The sequence below is a fragment of the Lissotriton vulgaris genome, chromosome 6, assembly GCF_964263255.1.
Source record: "Lissotriton vulgaris chromosome 6, aLisVul1.2, whole genome shotgun sequence".
Lineage (NCBI taxonomy): Eukaryota > Metazoa > Chordata > Amphibia > Caudata > Salamandridae > Lissotriton > Lissotriton vulgaris.
The window spans coordinates 329,241,362-329,258,258 of record NC_141694.1 but is presented as its reverse complement, the minus strand read 5'-3'; the positions used below and the strand labels follow the sequence as shown (position 1 = coordinate 329,258,258).

General features: G+C 52.8%; 1 protein-coding gene across 1 annotated transcript in view; it reads left to right on the top strand.

Annotated features, from left to right (window-relative positions):
* The window catches only part of CPSF3 (cleavage and polyadenylation specific factor 3), a 258,178-nt gene that overhangs the window by 121,061 nt on the left and 120,220 nt on the right, over positions 1–16,897 (top strand). The window lies entirely within an intron of this gene.

The window sequence follows — 16,897 nt, the reverse complement described above, 5'->3', positions numbered from 1 at the left end:
AGGCCGACTGTTGGCTTGGATCCTCCGACGTGAGTTCGCCCCAGAGAGGATTGTGGCCCTGAGAGGCCCCACAGGAGGAATGGTGCACTCAGTGGCAGGTATCCTTCGGGTCCTGAGCTCCCATCTGCAGACAGTGTATGCGGCAGATCCCACGATTACGGGGGACTCCTTCCTCCCTTATCTCCAGGGGCTTACCCTACAGACACTCTCACGAGAAGATGCGGAGGAATTAGATGCGGTTTTAATGCTCCGGGAGGTGAAAGTGGCAATGGCTAGCCTGCCGAGGGCTAAATCCCCTGGAGGAGATGGTTACCCCTCCGAATTCTACCAAGCATTCATGGACGTCCTTGCCCAACCCCTCTTGCAAGGGTACCTGGAGGCATTTGAACGGGAAGCACTCCCGCCCAGTATGAATCGGGTGAGATCTGCATGATCATGAAACCAGGTGGGGATAGTGGCGACCCTGCGGCATATCGGCCCATCACCATGATAAATACCGATGTGAAGGTTCTGACTAAACTTTTGGCCGCCAGGTTGGCACCACACATGGCGCACCTGGTACACCCTGACCAATGTGGGTTTATCCCTGGCCGCAACACCGCCATGAATTTGAGACGACTAAACCACATCATACACGAGGTGCGAGACAGAGAGGACCAAATGGTCCTGGTGTCGATTGACATTACTAAAGCCTTCGACACCATGGACTCGGGGTACCTTTTTAGAGGTCCTCCGGAAGGTAGGGATGGGCCCCGGCTTCTGTCGCTGGATCTGCATCTTGCACAAAGCCCCCCGGGCCAGAGTGCGACTAGGCGCAGCACGTTCGGAAGAATGGCTCTTGGGCCGGGGCACGCAGCAGGGATGTCCCCTCTCGCCGCTTCTCTTCGCCCTGGCGATCGAGCCCCTGGCAGTCCAGGTCCCGGCGGACATGGCGCGATGGGGCATCACAGTTGGCGACACGTGCAATGTGATCTCTTTATATGCCGATGACGCCCTCTTTTATTTAATGTCCCCGCGGGAGTCGGTGCCAGTCCTCCTTGGATCGATTTGGTGCAGCCTCGGGACTGAGAATCAACTGTGGGAAGTCCCTGATCTTCCCTCTGACGGGCTACGGCGGCGGACCACTGACGGACCCGCTGAATCACGGGTTGCGATGGGAACAAGAGTCGTTCCGGTATCTCGGCATCCAGGTAACACCTACGGATGCACAGGGGTTGGCCCGCAATATTGACCGAGTTATTAGGTCCCTGCAGCAAACGGTCACTTTCTGGAACTCATTGCCATTATCTCTTATGGGGAGATTGGCCGTTGCAAAGATGGTGATGCTCCCCAGGACGCTCTATGTACTCCAGAATTCCCTGTGTCCACTACCCTCGCGAGTATTTCGCACACTTAACACGCTGCTCACGTCATTGCTGTGGGCGGGACGACGCAGCCGAGTCGCCCTCCACACTGTGGTCCGAACCTGGGAGGAGGGGGGGTTGGAGGCACCTAGATTTGACTTATACTACTATGCGGCACAACTGTTGCCGGCAGCACGGTGGTTCGCAGAAGGGGACAGCTGGGAGTTGAGTCTGCTGGCCGGCAGGGCTAACGAGCAAATATTGCAGGTGGCGCTGATGCGAGGTCGGGGAGCTGAAGCGGACCTGCCATACGTGGTACGCCACGCGGCTGCAGTTTGGCAACGGGTTGTGGAGAAAATACTGCGGCGAGCCCCCTTTCATAGGGAGTTGCCGGTGTGGATCCTAGCTCCTGTAACGGCTATGGCAGAACAGTTGACCTTCAGGGCTTGGAAAATGGGAGGCTGTGAGACTCTGGCGGATCTTTACCCCAATGAGTCGTTCGTGTCCTTTGAGCAGGCCATGGAAACCTTTGGCCTGGGGGAAAGGCAATATTTGCACTATCGGGGCCTTCAGGAGGTAGCGAGAGTGACGTGGACCCAATTTCCGGAGGCGCCCCCGCTGTCCCACACCCTGAACATCCTCCTCTCTTGCGGCAGAGGGCGTAGGTTGATATCACTGCTATATTCGGCCATGAGACAGGACTCGACCCCGCCAGTTCCGCCTTCCTGGGACGCCTGGGAGGTGGACGTGGGAATCACCCTGACCCCGGGACAGCGCAAGCGCATAGGGAGTCTTACCCGCAGGGTGTCCTGCAGTGCGAGATTCAAATTGACACACTTCAACTTCATGCACCGCACCTACTTGACCCCGCTGTCCTTAAGGCGTATTGCAGGAGATAGAGGACAATTGCCCCAGATGGTTATTCAACCTTTAGACCCTATAGATTCCTTAGAGACCTTTTCTGCAATTAACTGTCCTCTCTTTTCTGGAAAGCGCCGGGAAACCTCCGGGTTGCTGCGCGCTGTATAAAATTAAATATAATAATAATAATAATAATAATGTGGGATGGAGGGGCCGGGATTCCTACTCCTGGCCTGGGACTGCCCCTTGGTCGGTAGCTTCTGGAGGGGGGTGGTGGTTCGTATCCGGGCCGTAACCGGCCTCTGGATTGATCTGAGCCCGCTTCACTGCCTACTAGCCCTGGGCCCTAAACCTTGAAAGAGGAACCTTTCCTACAAACTTTTGCAATTAATGTTGGTGCTGGCGAGGCGCAGGGTGGCGATCACCTGGATGGGGCGAAGAGCTCCTGAGTTGTCAGCGTGGCGTAGAGATGTAAGGAAGTGGTCACTGGCTGAGGAGACGCATATGCAGAGGTCCCGCAGGGATGTGAAGTTGCAGGACGATCTCCTTGCATGGAGAGTTATGTGTGCCTCGGAAGTGTCTCGCAGCAATTCGGATGGCACGAGTGTGGAACTTTTTTCTTCAGGGGACTCTGGATCTGAGAGGGAGGGGGAAAGGAATGGGGAGGTTGGACCCACGCCAATGTAGGTGCATTGCCTGTACCTCGACAGTATTTCACGTTATTGATGTGGTTATTATGATGATTACAAATACAACCTGAACTGTACTCACTGTACCATATAGTGCCATAATGAGGTTACTGTATTGTATGCACCTGCTTGATGACCAATGCCAAGTTTGGGGTGGGGGGGGGGGGGGGCGATTGTTTCTTCCATGTTGAAAAATCAAAAATAAAGGTTTTAATAGCAGCCATCAAGATGACGTCATTCCACAGATCCTCTACCTGTTTCAGGCTCTTCCCCTCCGTGTGCCTCAAGGCTGGATACAGTAGATACAGTCGGAGCTGGCCCGCTACGTTTGGCAGGGCCGCCGCCCATGGTTCAAACATGACATCGCCATCTTCCCACCTGCCTACGGTGGAGTCGGAGTCCCAGACTTCCAACTCTACTTCCATACGGCGCAACTGCGAAGCATAGTGGAGTGGCACAAACTGGAGTCGAGCAAGAACTGGCTCTTCCAGGGTCAGGCAGTAGCAGGAATGCCCCTACAGGGTGTCCCCTTCCTTCCGAGGCGACATAGGCCACCCAACTTGTACGCATCCCAGATCACTAGCACAGTTATGGAGGTATGGGACAAAGTAGCTATTAAGCATGGACTGACAATCTTTCCCTCCCCCTTGACGCCCCTGTTCGCCAATCCGGACTTTACTCCGGGTCTCGACCCGGCAGCCTTTGCGGGCTGGCGACACTCTCCCTGCAAAGTACTTGGGCATCTTTTTAACTTGGAAGGCATCCTTTCCATCCAGCAGCTAAAAGAGGACTACGCCATCGCGGAGGGAGACAGATTGGCATATCTACAAGTGCGCCACTGGGCCCTTCACCCTGATGTAAAACCCGGAGCGCAGCGCCTCCTCACCCCCTACGAGAAATGGCTAGTCACCCGCACGTCAGAGAAGAAGCTAATCTCTGATCTGTACCAACAACTGCTACTCACAAACATTCATATATACAACGCAGGTAGATGCCATTGGGAGCGAGACTTGGGTAGGGCGCTTACACACAAGGAATGGAGGGAGATTTATCACAGAGCACGGCACTCCGCATACCACTCAGGGGTCACCGAAACGCTGACCAAGGTTGCAACATATTGGTACTATACACCGGAGCTGCTACACAGGGCAGACCCCCATATTAGCGACCGCTGTTGGAGAGGGTGCTGGAAACTAGTTACATTAGAACATTTACTTTGGAGCTGCACACACATACGGGAATACTGGGACACCATTATAGATGAGAGAGACTCGCACTTGCACACGCAATTACCCCGGTTTCCCCCTTACATCCTACTGGGCCTCCCCAACGCCCTGATGTACCCATTGAAGTCCCGAAGGGGTCGTCTCATTGCCAAAGCCCTGGGGGCCACCACACAAAATATCTTAGCACACTGGAGATCGCCGCACTGTCCCCCTCACGAGAGTTGGTTACACAGGTTGTGGATGGTGCTTGGAATGGAAAAGTTGTCACTGGTCCAGGCGGGGAGGGGGGAGGAATTCCCGGAGCTGTGGTGTCCCTTTCTGACACTTCTCAAAGGGGAATTCCGTGAATTAAGCTGTCCGAGATACTAACGCCTATTACGATTGGCTGACACGCCGCTGCCAGATCTACAGGCACCCAAGAGAGCGCGGACACGCAAGCCCAACTAAAAAGTCTCCGTACAGTTTTTTGGTGGACAAAGGGGAGGGGAGGGGAGGGAATTTGTGATTTTGTTTCAAGGCATTTTAATTGCTTTCTGCCACTAAGCAGCCCTGGCCGGCACTCCTCAGATGTATTGACTGCATATTACCTCTGGGTATGCTATGGATGTATGATACTGCACAGCCTTCATGTTTTGTCATTTGTGAAAATTCTAATAAAAGAGTTAAACCATAAAACAAGGCGACTCGCTTGCCACTCTAGATCTCAAGGACGCTAACTTCCACATTCCCATCCTCACAGAAAGTACCTTTGGTTCGTACTGGACGGTCAACATTACCAGTTCAAGGTACTCCCTTTCGGGGTGACTAAAGCACCTCGAGGTTTCACAAAGTGTTTCACAGTACTAGCAGCACACTTAAGAAGGGACCACATCCATTTCTTCCCGTACCTCGATGACTGGCTAATAAAAGCCAAGTCATACCACCAGTGCGCGCAGCACACGCATCAGACCATCCACCTGCTACATAAGCTCAGCTTCACGATAAATTAAACCTAGTCACATCTCCAACCATCCCTGTCTCAACAGTATCTGGGTGCCACAATAGATACCACCAAAGCACTTGCATCCCCAAATCCAGCAAGGATACAAAGTATGCAAGTTCTTATACAAAAATTCCAACAGCATCACTAACTACCAGCTCGAGTGTTCATGCAATTAATTGTAATGATGGCATCTTGCATCTTCATAGTGCCACACGCAAGACTCCAAATGCGCCCCCTGCTAGAGTGATTAGCAAGCCAGTGGAACCAAGCTCAACAACAATTAACAGATCTGGTGGTGGTGGACAACTGGACACATCGCTCTCTGCAGTGGTGGAACACCAAAAACCTTTCCAAAGGCCGGTATTCATGGAGCCAGTTCCACAGGTGGTGCTAACCAGACGCATCCCTTACAGGCTGGGGAGCTCATTTAGCAGAGCACACAGTACAGGACACTTGGACACCACAACAAAAGCTACTCCACATAAACCATCTGGAGTTGCTAGCCATTTTTCTAGCTCTAAAGTCATTTCAACATTACCGATCAGGCAAGGGTGTATTAGTCTGCATCGACAATATGACAGCTGTGAGAAGGTGGCCTGATATGCAGTGCTCACTATTCTAGTGAACACTATGTATCAGTCCAGCAACCCCTATTGATGATTGGTTGTAAGTCAACCCTATAGACCAGCTATCCTAGTAGCGTGGATACGAGCAGTCTAAGGCTAAAGACTCGAGAGGGCGTGTTAAGCCAGCTGTTATACCACACATATACCCCTTGAACACCAAGTGAAAGGACACCACACAAGTGTTATGAAAATAAACAGTTATTTATTAAGATCACAACAGCCCTGTACTCTTTATGAGGACAGGGTACTAAGCACAAACCAAAACTCTTACAAAAATACTTAAGTTAGCACAGTATATACAAATGCCCGAGGGGCACGGAAAACCATATACTTGAAAAATGGAATGCGAAATTACTAGCAGGTAAGTACAGTACTAATAGCCTTTGGAATCGCTAGGACTTGACTATAGAATCGTTAGATTACTTCTAGGAGACCCAGGGGACTCGGGTGCAGAGTGTGCACTCTCACGCGTGATGCGGGACAAAGTCTATGGTAGCTAGGAATTGCAAAGTTAGTGTTCTCGGGCGAACCCGACCTGGTAGGAGGAAAACGAAAGTAGATTCTGACCCTTGGATAGTGAGGCTATGCTGGGGCACCGAAATGCCGAAGTTACCTAGCCCTGGGGCTGCAGCTGCATAGGTCTCAAAAGACGTCGGGAATCCTCGTTGACGGACCAGGAGCCTGGAAGAAAGAAGTTGCTGGCAGGCGACCAGTGAAGAAAGTTCGGTGGATCCAAGCCTGGATCGATGGAAGATGACACCTGAAAGCAGAGGGGACCAAGTTCGAGACTACTAGCCAGTAGTCAGTGGGCACCAGGAGGGCACCGGATGGTAGCCACCTCGACAAGGCGTGTGGGTGACACTGGGCTCGGAGATCTCACGGACCAGGAGGCGTTGTCGGCGACCAGGAAGGAGGATCGAGCTGTCCCACGAAGATAGAAGCTGTCGGCGTCGCTGGACCCAGGATTGGGCAACAAAGCCTTGGCAAATTCAAGCCCACGCGGTGGACCTAAAATGGCGTCTGGAGTGTACCAGGAGGGTCCGGGGTGCCTCTCTTCAAGAAGGAAGCAAGGGCCAGTCTGGAGCAACCAGACCAGCAGCAGTGATGTCGTCGGGCGTCGTTCAGAAGGCCACAAGCCAGCCGGCTAGTAGCCAAACAACGCGGTGCACAGCAAACAGCAGAAGGGCCCCACGCAGATCGTGGAGATGCAGGGAGGCTGACCTTGGGTGCTGGAGCTGCGCAGGGTCGGGGCTTCTCGGACCCCAAAGCACTCACCCGTGGAGGACACGGTGGGCTTGTTGTAAAGATGTCGTGCAGTCTTGGCGATCGTCGGTCCCTCGAGGTCTCGTCGCACTCACGGTTCTCAGCTTTGCTGTAGAGGGGAGTAGAGGTCAGAGGTGCCAGGGAAGCCGGGTCTCGTCGAGCTGGGTCGTCGGATTCGTGATGAAGGACTTGCAGCAGATCGCAGTGTTTCTTTAGGATGGTGCCTGCGGATGCAGGGTGACTACTCCTTAGCCACAAGGGAGAATCTTGATGAAGAAATCGTGAAGTCCTTTCGCAGAAAGTCGTGTCTTGATTCCAAAGATGATCCAATTTTAACAGGGGGCCCGCTCCCATCTTTATACTAAAAAAAGGGGGCTGACCCGGTGACTAGGTCCTGCCTATGGGTGGGACTAGGAGGGGGGTGGTTACACCCCTCTGCCATGCCGGACTTCCCCAGGCCAGGGGCTGGTGTGCCCCTGGAACTGGTTCAGACTGGCCTATGCGTAGTGAGCACCGGGGTGCCACTCAGCAGTCACCTTCCTGAAAAGCCCTGCCTACCCAGGATACACAAAACCATGTCTGGGATGGTGCTAGCACCGCCCCGGACAGGAAACCCTTTGTCCAAGCCTCCCTCGCTGGAAGGACTCCCAGCAGCAGGAGGTCAGACTCGTGTCTGTGGTGGCAGCATCCATTTTGTGGAGCTGAGGCTTTAGTTAACTTTAACCGGGGTTCACAGTTACATACATGTCGTGTCCCTCTAGAAGGGTGGAATGCTAACCCCGTCGCCAGAATTGGCGAGGGGTTAGTATTCCAATTCGTATGACACCTTACTCGACATGTTTTGATAAAGCCATACCAAAGTTAGCATTTAACCGTGAGGATTATAATGCACTTAAGAGTATATGGTATGCGATATCATGGAACAGCTATTAGGACTTGGTTCCGCAAGCTGCAGACGGGCTCAGCTCATGCCAGAGCACCATCTCACACGATTCCAAGCACTCTGCCTTCAGGATTGTCAAGGCCTGCCATAGGAGTGACTGATAGGAATCCGTGTGTCCATTTTTAGGGTTAGGTATAGGTATACTACACCTACAGCAAAGGGTGATTACACGACTTTGACACAACTGGCTGCATGACAGCTGGGGCAAATTTAGGAGGCCAGCCAGGGGTGGCATAATACATGCTTCAGCCTCTGGCAGCCCTGGGTACACCCATGCCCTGAGTTACAGGGTCTGATAGGGTGGCCCAGTACCAATTGGAAATGTACCTAGGGTACATGGAATCCATTTTGCAGAGAGAGCAGTAGGCCTGGGGTCCTGATTGGCAGGGTCCCAGGTCGACTATGTCCAAAACCAGCTAAAACACAGGGCAAAAAGTTGGGGGCAACCATAGTCCGGATGTACCTTCCTACAACAGCCATGTACTACATCCAAAAACATCTTTACAGCTCTTCCGGCTGGCGCAGAGCATATGGAGGTGGGCCATTCCTCAAAAAAATATTTCGCATAGCAGAACATCTACCAGGAGTTCACAATCAAGTTGCGGATCTTTTAAGTCATCAAAGACAGCAGATACAAGAGTGGGAACTTTATCCTCAAGTTCTTCAACCTTTCTTTAAAAAATGGAGCCAACCAGAGATAGATCTGTTCGCCACACACCTCAACTCAAAATGCCTAAGCTTCGCCGCCAGGTATCCACATCCATTGTCCAAAGGCAATCCAATATGGATGAGTTGGTCAAACAGATTTGCTTATGCTTTTCCGCCTCTCCCACTCATTCTGTTAGTGGTGCGAAAGCTACAGTAACACTCCCTCACATTGATTCTCATTGCACCAACGTGGGCAAGACAACCGTGGTACACCACGCTACTGGAGCTCTCAGTAGTACCACATCAAAAATTAAAACTCTCTCCACACCTACTAACACAGAACCATGGACAGATCATGCATCCCGACCCCATGCAGCTCAACCTAGTGATTTGGCTCCTGAGGTCTTAGAATTTAGATATCTCAATCTTCCGCCTGATTCCATGAATCTTGTAAAAGAAGCTAGGCATCCCACCACTAGGGTATGCTATGCAGCCAAGTGGAAAAGGTTTGTTGTGTATTGCACAAATAACATTAACCCACTAGATGTTTCCATCCAAAACATCATATGTTACCTGCTCCATCTACAAATAAGTAGTTTAGCATACTCCGCGATCAGATTACATCTTGCTGCTATAGCAGCTTACCTTCAAAACCGACAACATCTGTCACTATTCAGAGTAACTGCCATCAAAGCATTCATGGAAGGACTCAAAAGAATAATTCCTCCCACGGTACCACCCTCCCCTGTATGGAATCTAAACATTGTTCTCACTAGACTTATGGGTCCTCCATTCGAACCCTTGCATAAGTGTCAATTACAGTTCCTTACATGGAAAGTTGCCTTTTTATTTGCTATTACCTCACTGAGAAGAGTAAGTGAGATCCAGGCATTAACAATTCAAGAACCATTTTTACAACTCCATCACAACAAAGTGGTTCTAAAGACAAACCCCAAATTCCTTCCAAAAGTCATTTCATAGTTCCATCTCAAACAGTCTATTGAATTGCCAGTATTCTTCTTTCAACCCCAAACAGTTGCTGAAAGAGCTCTCCATACATTAGATGTCGAAAGAGTTCTCCTCTACTATATTGATAGGACAAAGCTATTTCATAAAACAAAACAGTTGTTTGTGTCCTTTTCTACTCCACATAAAGGTAATCCCATTTCAAAAACTGATTGCAAGGTGGATTGCCAAATGCATTCAAATTTGTTACCAAAAAGCAAAACTCACTCTATCCATTCCCCCTAGGGCTCATTTCACCCGTAAACTAGGGGCATCCATGGCATTTTTAGGAAATATTCCCTTAGATGATATCTGCAAAGCAGCTACATGGTCTATTCCGCACACATTCACAAAGCACTACTGTGTAGATGTGCAAGCAAAGCAACAAGCTAGTGTGAGCCAGGCTGTACTCCAAACACTATTTTAAACTACTGCAACAAATACTGGTGGTCGCGGCTAAGGGAGAGAACTGCTATGCAATCAATGCACTAGTGTGTGATCTGCAGCCCATATGCCTCGAACCAGTATGCATCTGTTCTTGACAGGTAGGGCTGCAGATCCACACACGCCCATCCGCCTCCCCGGCTACCTATATCTGTTCCAGTATTATCTTAGATACACTATACTTTGACATATTTTTCTGTTCTCATACAATTCCATCATTTTCCCAATGGCGAAAAACAAGCTGAAGATGGAGTCAATGCCCATGCACACTATGCGGTACAAAAGGGGGTGGTGATGGACGGAGCATCTGCATCAATCAAACACTCGCACCCAGTCAAAAGATCTGGGTTTAATCCATCACCGTTCTTTAGCCCACTCTGCCACCCCAGTTCAGACATGGTCATATGCAAATCAGTGTGACCCTGTGCCTCATGGGAACAGTCCAGCCCGTACTGCCAAGCCATGTCTTCCCTGGACCGGAAACAAGCTTCCGAGGACCGGTTTCTGGCATTCCAGCCGTCTTCAGCCCGGCTTGCTTGAATCCAGTGGCAAAGTGAGCAAGGGACTCACGTCATGCGCACTATGTTCCACAGGAGGAGTCCTCTACCAAACAAAGACTCTTCCAAGACAACAACAAAGTGTAATCATCCGGGCCCACCACCAGATGGCGATCAATCAACTTATGTGTTTGGTCTGCGGCCCTACATATCTGAAAGAAACCGGTTAGTATTAGATTCCTTACCTTAGAATATCCCCAGGCGTCACACTGGATCCTGAAATTTTTGCGTAGCAGTACCCTTGCACGTTGGTAGGCGTCGCCTACGGCTCCGCGTCCGTCGTGGGCGCCGTGATGCCTTCGTTGGAGTACTTAGACGCCGCCTCCGCGCGCTGACGTCAGTTCTTCTTTTTCCACGCCAGCAGCGCAAATCCAGAAAAAGTGGTACCTTAGTCACTTTTTACTAAACTTTTTACGATCCCTTTTGATCATTTTCGAGTCTTCGACTCCGAACGGTGCAGGTAGGGATGCCAGGTTTTAAACCCTGTGAGGACTGCGTCCGACTGATGTCAGTAACCGACCCTCACTGCCGGTGTCTTCACTGTCTCGGCGTCGACCACGACGACAAGGCCTGCCCCGACTGCCGAGCCCTGACTTCCAAAGCTAGGCGGGAGCGGTCCCGCAAGCGGCCCGAGCTCCGGCAGTCGGCCCCGCGCCGCGAGAGGTCCCGGTCCGGACAGAGGTCGAGGGACCGGTCGCGGGGTCGGAGCCATCATAGCTCCGGGAGTCGACATCACTCTTCAGGCTCGAAGTCGTCAGGTAAGCACAAGAAGTTGAAGAGACGGCATCACTCTTCCGACTCCGCCCCCCCCCCCCAACCCCCCCGACGCTCGCGCAACATGGCTGAGGGTTCGGGTGACACCGCCCACACGGCTCCGTCTGAGTAGCGGGCGTCGCGACCTGCCCCATACCCTCCAGTCCCTGGGCAGCAAGCGACGCCTGAGGAGATCGAGCGCTTCCTCATGGCCATGAGGTCCTTCTCTCCTCCGACGTGCTCCGCGGCGCCTTCGGGCCCAGCGGACCCGTTTGGGGGCCCTAGCGGGTCGGGTCCTTCGGCCCCGACGCCTTCAGGCCCGGCGCCACAGGGCCCCGCTGGATCCGCTTCCGGATCCGGGTCGTCGTCGGTTGACCTAACGACCTCTCCTTCGGGCGAAGCCGTCTCAGATTCCTCCCTCGATACGGTTCCGGCGTCGGACCGACGCCGCTTGGAGAGTTTTACTTCAATGAACCGGCCCCATCCTTTGACAACCCTGATTATCAGGAAATGGGTGATGAGTATTGGGAGGTGTCTGAGGACCCTCTGACACGTGAGTGTCAGTCCCAGCAGGACTGGACAGGTGAACTTGGGGATGCTAGTGGTCTGGACACTTCGCCAGACACTGGTTTTGTCTCACCCCCTACCGTGGCTACGGAGGAGGAGGCAGCCTTCAGTGTGGTGTTGACACGGGCGGCCAAGGCCTTAGGCCTTGAGCTCCCCGTCGCGGCCGTGAGGACTAACCTCCTCACTGAGGTTCTTAAACCGCAGTCAAGCTGGGCCGAGCCTCTGCTGCCGTTTAATGAGGCCTTGACTGACGTTCTTTTGGGCACTTGGTCCAGGCCCGCTACAGGTCCACCTGTAGATGGGAACGTGGCCAGACGCCACCGCCCGGCCATTGGTGACCCTTGTTTCCTGTCCACCCATCCCACCCCCGAGAGCCTGGTCATCCAGGCCTCCAACTCCCAGACTGCATTCCCGTCTGCTCCACCTGCTCGGGAATCCAAGAGGTATGAGCAATACGGCAAGAAGGTATTCCCCTCCCTGAGTTTGGGACTGCGGTCTTTCAACACCGCATGCCTCTTGGGCCGCTACACCCCTCTCTGTGGGACACGGTCGCGGGCGTGCTGCCACAATGCCCGGCGGAGGTCAAGGCTAAACTCACCCAAGCCTTTGCGGAGGGACGAGATGCAGCATGCTATTCCATCCAGTGTGGGCTGGATACCACCGACTCACTGGGCAGAGCGATGGCAACGACGGTGGCGATTTGTCACCAGGCCTGGTTGAGGTCCGCCAACTTTTCGGCCGATGTCCAGAATACTCTCATGGACATGCCGTTTGATGGACGTCGCCTTTTTGGCGACAAGGCAGACCATGCGCTTGAGCGCTTTAAGGACTCCAGGGCTAAGGCCAAGTCTTTGGGCCTCTCAACCCCGTGCCAGCAAACGTGTGCCTTTCGCTCCTTTCGTGGCCAAGGAAGGGGCGCCCCCACACGTGCTGCCAGCCACGCACCGCAGACTAATTTCCAACGCGGTGGCGGCAGTGAGGGGCAATTGCGAGGCCAGTCCACACCTGCCCCTGCAGCATCCGCCTCAAAATCCTCCTAGTCCGTGCTTTCAGGCCCATGTGATGCCAGTGGGGGGCAGGGTTCGCCATCACCTCCACTGGCGCACTGTCACATCGGACAGGTGGGTGCTGCAAATCGTCCGAAGGGGCTACTCCCTCCCCTTCGAGGCGACCCCTCCAGCCATGCCAGCGCAATACCACCGCGTGTCGGGGGAACACTTGCGACTGCTGCAGGAGGAAGTTACGACCCTCTTGGCCAAGGGGGCCATCTAGCGTGTTCCTGGGCCAGAAGTAGGATTTGGTTGCTACTCCCACTACTTTCTGGTACCCAAGAAGGGCAAAGGGGGCCTACGCCCTATCTTGGACCTACAGAACGTCAACGGTTTCCTCCGGAAGGAGAAGTTCAAAATGCTGACACTGGCTCAGGTCTTAGCTGCCCTGGACCCAGGAGCCTGGATGGTAGCATTGGACTTGCAGGACCCTTATTTCCACATCCCCGTCCTGCCGGCCCACCGGCGCTACCTACGGTTCACGGTAGGCCACAAGCACTTTCAGTTTACCGTGCTCCTTTTCGGCCTTACCAGCGCCCCACGGGTATTCACGAAGGTGATGGCGGTGGTCGCAGCTCATCTGCGCAGGTTAGGGGTTTCAGTCTTCCCCCTACCTCGACGACTGGTTGTTGAAGGCGGGCTCGCCCCAGCCACCTCCAGACGACGGCAGACCTCCTGCACCAGCTGGGGTTCTCCATCAATGTGCCGAAGTCACACCTGTGCCCCGTCCAGAAGCTCCTCTTCACCAGACCGGTTCTAGACTTGGCACGATTTTGGGTTTATCCTCCCGAACAGCGGGTTCGGGATATAGAGGCTCTGATTCCGATCTTTCAGCCTTTATCCCGAGTCTCGGTCAGGTTGACGCTGCGGCTTCTGGGGCTGATGGCCTCCTGCATCCTTCTGGTGCATCACGCCTGATGGCGGATGCGGGCTCTGCAGTGGGACCTGAAGTTTCAGTAGGCCCAGCATCAGGGCAACCTGTCCGACCATGTCCTGATCTCGGAGGGCACTGCGAGACAGCTGCAGTGGTGGCTCATGGACCGCGATTGGGTCAGTGGCAGATCCCTCTCCCTTCCCCAACCGGAGCACGTGGTTGTGACGGACGCGTCCCATCAGGGCTGGGGAGGCCACATGGGAGAGGCGGAGATCAGAGGCCTCTGGTCTCCGGCGGAGTCCCAGATCCATATCAACCTTTTGGAGCTACGGGCGATTCGTCTAGCACTGAAGGCATTCCTGCCCTCTGTCCGGGGGAGTGTAGTGCAGGAATTCACGGACAACACCACCGCCATGTGGTACTGTAACAAACAGGGCGGGGTGGGGTTGTGGACCCTCTGCCAGGAGGCTCTGCCCCTCTGGCAATGGCTGGAACATCAGGACGTGACCCTGGTGGTTCAACACCTGGCAGGTTCTCTGAACGCCAGGGCGGACAAACTCAGCCGCCGGTGCATGATGGATCACGAATGGCGTCTGAACTCTGACGTGGCGCAAAGTCTCTTTCTGCAGTGGGGAGAGCCTTGGTTAGATCTATTCACCGCCGAAGAGAACGCGCAATGTCATCAGTTCTGCGCGTTGGAATTTCCAATGCGGCACTCGCTCGGAGACTCTTTTCGCCACGAATGGAGTTACGGTCTGTTGTACGCCTTTCCGCCTATACCACTTCTGCCCAGAGTGCTGAAGAAGATCATCAAATGCGACCGGGCCCAAGTCATCCTTGTGGCTCCGGACTGTGCACGAAGGTACTGGTATCCCGAGCTACTCAGTATGTCAGTCGATCCCCCGGTTCGTCTGCCTCTTCAGGAGGACCTTCTGTCGTAGCAGAAGCAGATGGTCCTCCACCCGAACCTGTCCAGTCTCCACCTCCATGCTTGGAGATTGAGCGGCGACAGTTGAGGCCATTTGACTTGCCTCCTGAAGTCTGTAATGTCATTCTGGCAGCCATGCGTCCCTCCACAAAGTCAGTATACGCCTGCAGGTGGAACAGATTTGTGGCATGGTGCACAGCAAAGGCTGTGGGTTCCCCTCTCTACCCCTCGGTCTGAGGTTCTGCTCTTCCTTCTTTCTCTTGCCCAACAGGGCTCTGCTCTGGGCACTATCAAGGGCTACCTTGCTGCCCTTTAAGCCTTTCTAAGGCTGCCTGATCAACCATCTTTGTTCAAGTCCCCTATTGTAACTCAGTTTCTGAAAGGCATCACACACACACGTTTCCACCCGTTCCGTTTGTGATGCCTCAGTGGGACTTGAACCTGGTTCTTACCTATCTGATGTGCGCTCCCTTTGAACCACTTCACAAACTGTTCTCTCCGCCTTCTTACTCTGAAGACTGCTTTCCTGGTTGCCATCACCTCTGCCAGGAGAGTGAGTGAGCTCCAGGCTCTTTCATCCAAACCTCCTTTCCGTTCTGTCCATCCGGACAAGGTTGTGTTGTGGACTAGACCCTCTTTCCTGCCCAAGGTTGTCACGGCCTTCCACATCGGGCAGTCTATCACCTTGCCCACCTTCTTTCCGCCTCCGCATCCCTCAAAGGAGGAAAAGCGGCTCCACCAGCTGCTCCCAAAACGTGCGCTCTCGTTTTATCTCAATCGCACTCGCCAGTTCCGGGTGGATGACCAACTCTTTGTTGGTTACGTGGGCGCTAAGAAGGGACGGGTGGTGCACAAGCGGACCATCTCTCGGTGGGTCGTCTTGTGTATCAAGGCTTGTTACTCTTGGCGAAGAAGGAGCCTTCTGTTGGGCTGAGGGCCCATTCCACTCCGGCCACGGCGGCTACCACTGCCCTGGGCCGGGGAGTCCCCTTGCAGGTCATCTGTCAGGCAGCTAGGTGGGCGGCGTCTAAGTACTCCGACGTCATCGCGACGCCGACGACAGACGCGGAGCCGCAGACGACGCCTACCGACGCGCAAGGGTACTGCTATGCAAAAATTTCCGGATCCAGTCTGACGCCTGGGGATATTCTAAGGTAAGAAATCTAATACGAACTACTGTTACTTACATATATTTCGTTACCGAAGGTAAGTAACTTGTTCGCCAAGAACAGATGCATACTGATAAGTAGCATTTTCCTTTTCTTTACCTTCCGCAGCATGACAATCCACGATGATTACATATCATGCATGTAACACAATCATATCAAATAGGTTTCTTTTGTTCAAAGATTCCTTATTAGTTTTCTAATCATCACGCTAACAAAGTAACCGTATCCAGTGCGTTTCATCCTACAAAGACTTCTTCGGGGCTCTGATTTGTTTATGAACAACGTAGGTCCTTCGTAGTATTATGTACAAATGATCATGGATTTTGACATCCAGTAAAAGTATCCAAATTGGAGTGCATGTGCTCCTCCACGAAAAATGTGAATGGCTTCTTTTTTGGTGGAAGACATTCCACCGAAACAGACGCCATGCACATATTAATAATTACATAATACTATGAAGGACCTATGTTGTTGATAATCAGATCCCTGAAGAAGTTCTTGAAGGACGAAACGCGTTGACTACGGCTACTGTCTGTTGGCGTAGTGATTTTTTTTTTCAGAAGAAAACTAATTAAGAATATTGTACCACTCCACTGTATGTCACTCTACAGTGTACCACTCCACTCTGTACCACTCCACGTCACTCTACTCTGTACCACTCTACTATGCACCACTTTAATCTACTCAATTGCTTTATACGATACTGCATTATACGCTGCAGAACGCTGCACTCACAACTGCATAGTATCCTGCACCACTCTACTCAGTGCACTCTGTGCCACTCTGCTCTGCGAAATTGCACTCTGTGCCACACTACTGCATGTTCTGCCAATGCACTGTACAACACTGCATCCCTCTACTCTGCATCACTTTATGCCCCTGTATTCTACTATGCAACTCTCTAATCTACGCCACTGCATTCTACAATGCTAAATTGCATGCTGCTGAATTCAATTACGCTGCAGCTCTG